This window comes from Coturnix japonica, unplaced genomic scaffold (genome assembly GCF_054131305.1).
Source record: "Coturnix japonica strain WE unplaced genomic scaffold, WE-NBRP24 Scf046, whole genome shotgun sequence".
In the NCBI taxonomy this organism is placed as follows: Eukaryota; Metazoa; Chordata; class Aves; order Galliformes; family Phasianidae; genus Coturnix; species Coturnix japonica.
The window spans coordinates 2,561,388-2,567,303 of record NW_028188949.1 but is presented as its reverse complement, the minus strand read 5'-3'; the positions used below and the strand labels follow the sequence as shown (position 1 = coordinate 2,567,303).

At 45.7% G+C, this 5,916-nt stretch overlaps 1 long non-coding RNA gene across 1 annotated transcript; it reads right to left on the bottom strand.

Moving 5' to 3' along the window:
- Window positions 1–2,012: 2,012 nt before the first annotated feature.
- LOC146752383 (uncharacterized) lies at window positions 2,013–5,691 on the bottom strand. Its single transcript, XR_014940671.1, has 4 exons — window positions 5,493–5,691; window positions 2,583–2,858; window positions 2,339–2,416; window positions 2,013–2,133 (listed from the first exon to the last, which is right to left on the bottom strand). It is a non-coding gene; the product is annotated as an uncharacterized LOC146752383 (long non-coding RNA).
- Window positions 5,692–5,916: the final 225 nt, after the last annotated feature.

The window sequence follows — 5,916 nt, the reverse complement described above, 5'->3', positions numbered from 1 at the left end:
TGTGCTCCAGACCCCTCACTACCTTCGTAGCTGAAGACGTTCCAGAACCGCAAGGTTTTCTTGCAGGGAGGGGCCCAAAACTGAATAGGTCAAACATCCTTCTCTCCATCATTGCTGTCACGTGGAAGGCTGTCCTTGGAACTGCAGTGACTCATGCATCCTAACTGCACTCCATTGATGGAAGCACAATGTGCATCATTGCAACTTGCTGGTGGGTTCATGTATTGGCAAGGGATCGATTCACCTGGAAAGAGTAGATACACAGCATTTAGCGTCAAACTTTCACTGTCCAAGGAGGCAAAGGCTTGGTGCTGCCTGTCAAGCAGGTTTCAAGCAGCTTGTGAGACTCATCTGGGAAAGACAGGAGTCAACCAAAGATGTCAGGCACAGGCTTGAATGCCAGAAGGAGGTACAAGCCCACTGAAAGCATGAATTCTACCTGTGTTGCTGACAAGCAGTGTTTTGAAAGCTGGATTTGCACCCTTACCTGCCAGGACCAAGACTTCTGCTTCAGAGGGCTCCCTGGCACTGCTCTGCAGTTGGTGTTTGGCCACAGGGGATGGTTTGCCCAGGCAGAAGCAGGAACGCCAACTGCCAGCTGGTGATTCCTTCCTCTTTCTGGAAGAACTTGGTCTGGAGAGAAAATAGAGCATGCTGTCAGTCGTGGTGCAGGGTGAGGGAAGAGCTGCACTGAGCCCTTGCCAATAGTTGCCTGTTCCTGGTAATGCCTGCTTTCTGCTGAAACACAGCTTAGAAACACCCTCTGTTTCAAACAGCAGAGGATGCTTCCATTCCTACAGCTCAGCCCTCAAGTCCTGCTGGCTACATTCCTCTCAATGATTTCAAGCAAGATTCGGAGCATGTGAGCAAAGGCTCCACAGCCGGACAGGAAAGGAGCTGGCAGGCGTAACTGCTTTCTGAGGAACCGTACAGTTATAAGGGAAGCTCAAAAGCATCCCTGACTCTTACGTTAACACCTCCTCGGCCTCAGCTCACTGCCACCTTTAATTTCTAGTGCCAGCAAGTCTGACCAACAGCTCTGCTTACAGGAGAAGCACAATTGGTTTCAGGCACATGGCCCTGAAATCTGGAAAACCCCAAGATTTCCATGTACAGCCAGCACAGAACAGGATAGACGCCAGCATGGCTTTCTGCATCTTGTGACTGCCTGCCCAACCAGGAAGGAAAGGCACCTTGTGTGGCTCCACTGAGGCCATAGGGCAACTGTGTGTTAGTTGAATCCTCAAAGATATAATGGACAAAAAATAAACCAATAAAAATCATCCAAACAATGATGGTAGGGGCTGGAAAGGGAATTCCTCTTTATCTTTCAGATGGAAAATCAATGATTGCGTTGAAGTTCCTCAGTACAGCTGCAGGCCCTTCCTCCACTTGTATCTTGCTGCTCCGTGTTGCAACAGGAGAGCTGCTCTGGCCTCTCCTCTCAGCCTGTGCCGCCTGCACGGTGAGCAGCTTTGTGGATGGAGAGACCCACACAGACTTGGGCCCTGCCAGAGAACTGTGCCCTGCAAGGGAAAACCACAGCTAAGACAGAAAAGGAAGCAGCAGCACAGCCATCCCCATTCTGCATATCTCTCAGAATTGCTCATCCGAGCCACTGGAAGAAGAGGAGCTCAAAATAACTGTGTGCTCAGAGGTATGCTCGTGGCAAAGGACACAGCCACAATTAAGAGCAGCTCACTGTATCTTAAGAGGCAAACAAAAAGCCTAGAAAAACTAGGGGCCAGAGATCTCAGAAAGCATCACTGCCACACTTCAATCAAGTTTCACCTGCTTGCAAAACATCTTAAGAGCAGTGATGGTTTTCTCCATGTAAGGCTTGGACACTCTCAGGACCCATCAACAGGGCACCATATTCTAACCTAAGCCCAGAAGCCTGCTGTCTCCTCAACAGTAACAGAATTTTCAAAGGTCTTGGAGAAGCCCTGGATTGGATGAAGCTGTCAGATTTAGATCAAGCTAATGGAGGAAGATGCTCACCTACTCCCTCTCCCATGGCTGGTGTGGATTTGGAGCAGAAAAGGAAAATCTGTGTAAATAGTACTGTTGAAATATCAACTGGTAGAGCAGTGTTGCACATTGTACAAATCACAGTTGGACATCCATGGACAGCTGATGATAAAAGTAATTGTAGGGGAAGAGCTGGATGAAATATTGTTAAAAACAAATAATCATTTTAGCTGCACGTTTGTAAGCATTTCTTTTCATCCTTCTCAAAACAGTTTCATGGCAGAATAAAGAGGACACGTTCACACAGACATTTCCACAGCCAGACTAGGGAATAATCACAGAATATCAACCAAAACGTGTTTCCTACCAGTTACATGAATCTTGAAGGTGAGTTTCTAGCCAGCAGCCTCACAGCTGTACTCCCCTTTGTTGCAGTAATTCATTCCTGGATGTAAATCACATGTAGAAAAGTGTTGCTATGATACTAGATGACCAAGAAAGTCCTATAGCCAAAATGTTTTGCACCAGAGAGGCTGTCAGTTGATCCTCCAAATGCAAGACACACAAAATGAAGCGTTCCTTTATCTCTGGGATTCCAAGCATTTTCTCACCTCTGACTTTCACTTGGAATGTTGCTTTGTCATCTTTTGTTTCACAGCTGTAGCTCCCTTGGTCTTTCAGGGTCACATTTTTGACCATGAGCTTGTGGTGCGTCCCCTTGGAGATGATGGTTGTCCTCTGGTCCTGCTTCACCTCTGTTTCATCTTTCTTCCATACGACAGCTCCGCTTGCAGCTGACACCTCACACACCAGCTCCAGGTCTTCAGAAGGACTGACTGATATTTCTGAAGTGGTTTTGGGCTTGTTGACAACATTAATGGCTTCATCTGAAGAAAAAAAGAGAAAGTGGTTTACATCCTGACTCAGGCTTATTCAGCACAGCAAGAAGATACAGTTAGAACTGATTGTAATGTCTCTGCTCATTACATTTGGGTGATCGAGTTTCACCTCTGGAGGTACTCACATACAAACGTGTGCTTGATTCTCCTGTGTAAGGAAAGAGTAAGTTCTATGCAGACAGTTCTTATTTCTTTTAATCAATTCTGTATTCTGCACACGTTCTTCTGAAGCTAAAATGAAGGCAGATAAGTAACGTGTTTGCAATGCATGAACAAACCTATTCAACACCTTGTCTCTAAGCTAACAAGCAGCGTTTGAAGAGCACATCAGTATTTCATGCCCTTCATTCCATCCAGACAGAACCTGCCTGAGGAGCAAGCTGATGGCTGTCAGCTACAGGCAGACCTAGCTTAGTATTGCATTTCTTAGAGCAACAACTGTTGCTTTCAGTCACTGAATATACCAAGGCCAATTGCTATGCCAGGCACATTTATGGCATCAGTGAACAAGTAATGCATTAAAAATTGTAATAGACAGGAGCCATCTATTCTTTTAAAACTAGGTGACCAAAGAAGAACAGTCCCTCTAGAGTCAAGCTGTTAAGAACTAATAGCATCAAGCAATATCACATAGATAGATTACTTCCCTGCCCTAAGACCATCTTGTGACCATTTGGTGCTCCTAATTAAGCCCTCTTGATGGTTTTTTTGTCTGAGCCATGTGACATTTTGTGATAGGAGTTACTGCTAGTGTTCCCTTCACCCTACACCAAAGTAGGAGGTATCCATTCTCAGGGAATCATGCAGGCTTCCTCTGTATTTGATGCTCAGAGACAGCCCCAGAACTTTTTAAATCTTAGCTTAGCTCTCATCCAATAATGTTCATCAAACAGTGCAACTTGTCCTTTGGGGATGCCTTTGTTCTGCATCAACCAGTTCCAACGGAGTCTTCTCGGCTTGTTTTAGATCAGTTTTTTAACAGATAAAGAAAGGGGCTTTGAATTACAAAGTGAAATTGCAGAATGCATGATTCTCAACCAAACAGAACAGGAGGTGGGATGCAGGGTGAATACCTGAGCCAACACCACCTGCAAGCAACCCTTCGATATCTTAGGAATCTCTAGCCATCCCAAATCCAGTGTTGTGCTTGATCTATCATCTCTGCTGAGTTTTTAGCTAGCTGATGGTGAGCATCTTGGTGGAGATGGGTGAGCAGTCGGACTAGAGGGTCTTAATCAACCTTAAGGATCCTGTGATCAGAGGAATGTGAATGTGCTGTTAAAGGTCACAAGAGCTGCACTGCAGCATGAGCATACACAGCGAAAGGTTTTCAGTAGAGCTTCGGTTCATAAATGAGGACTGGGTTATGGAAAATAGGCTCAAGAAATAAACCAGAAAACAGATCTTAACGCCAGGTTCTGTGAATGCAGCCAGCTGAATTTCACAGATATTGAATTTCAATGACAATTTCTTGTGTTATTTTACCCTCCAGCTCCACCCTGAACAGGAACAGGTCAGTGACAAGCATTACTCCTCCAGGCTTGACCTGACAGTGCTTTACTTGTACTATGAGCTAATGCCAGGAAGAGCAGGAAAAGAGTTTCATCCACGTGCCTTCTCCTTCCTTAGTAAAACCAGTGTGAAACTGCAGCCACGTCAGGCTGAAGGAGACGTCTCAGATGTCCTGCCTGGATGCAGGAGCTCACGTGTCAGAGGATGTCTGGCACGTCAAGTCTCATGGCAGTGCAGTGCATGACAAACTGCAACAACACTTTCCTGTGGGCTCCTTTGGGCACGAGGCCCAGCGGGTGACACACCTCTGGCTGCAGCTCTTCAGAGCCTCCCAGCAGCCACGTGATGCCCATGGGAGAGACACAGCTGACCCGCACAGCAGATGATTTACCAGCTCGCTCTGATTTACAGCAAGAGAAGATACAAGTGGTGATGCTGAATGGTGAAATACTGCGAGTGTGTGGCATAGGTATAAGATTTGTGAGCCTGAGGATGTTCAAAGTCAGGATGGACAGGGCTCAGAGCACCTGATGGAGCTGCGGTGCCCCTGTTCATTGCGGGGGGAGTCCAACTAGCTGACCCTTAAGGGTCTCTTCCCTATCTATGAGATACACAAAAGCTGATTCTGCGGTAACCAAGCTACCAACAGCAGCTGTTTGTCTTACAGCTTGCCAACACAGATTTTAAAATAACAGCATTGATTACTCATTTGATAGTCACATTACAGTGCAAAGCACATGGAAACGTCCATCAGCTAATTCATTTAATTCTTTGGGCAGACCTGCCAGTATGAAATATTATGCTAACATGACAGAGAGAAGAAAAGCAAAATTAAGACTAGCTGACAAGCCGTGGCAGGAAGTTCTGCTCTCCATCAATTTAGTCCCATTATTCAATTCTGTTTGGAGATGTCTCCATGACTCTCTGGAGTTTGTTCTTTGAGAAGAAGCAATTAAGTAAGCTCTCCAATGCCAAAGTGCATACACTACTCTAGGCCTTTCTTGTTTCTCCATGGATCAACAAGGGTGACAAGCCAGCAGAAGATGATGAAGAGCCCCATCATGCAAACTCATGCATTTTATCCCCCTCACAGATGCACTGACAACTTACAGCATCATCCATTGAGACGTTGTGAATTTTCAGGGTGTGTTTCTTCCCCACAATGTGCAGTTCATATTTTTCACTGGCCTTGAGCTCCTTCCCATCCTTCATCCACTCCACAGTAGCGCCTGTGTCTGAAAGCTCAGCCTGCAGTTTGGCTTCCTCACGCAGCCGAGCGCAGATCTTTTCTACATCTTTGCTCTTATTGGTAAATCTCACTGCAGCACCTGTCAGGAGCAAAGGCCTCGTTATTTCAATTGATATCAGGCTAACGTGGTCAATGTTTGCTGCAACATCTCTGAAAAAGTATCACCTTCTGTTCCTGCGCTCATCATTATGTCACTGCTGAGCAATTCAAGATATTTCATTTGGTCTTCTTGCAGGATTTACTAAGTAAAAATCAACCAAACATCTCCTTCTACTGATTAAGAAT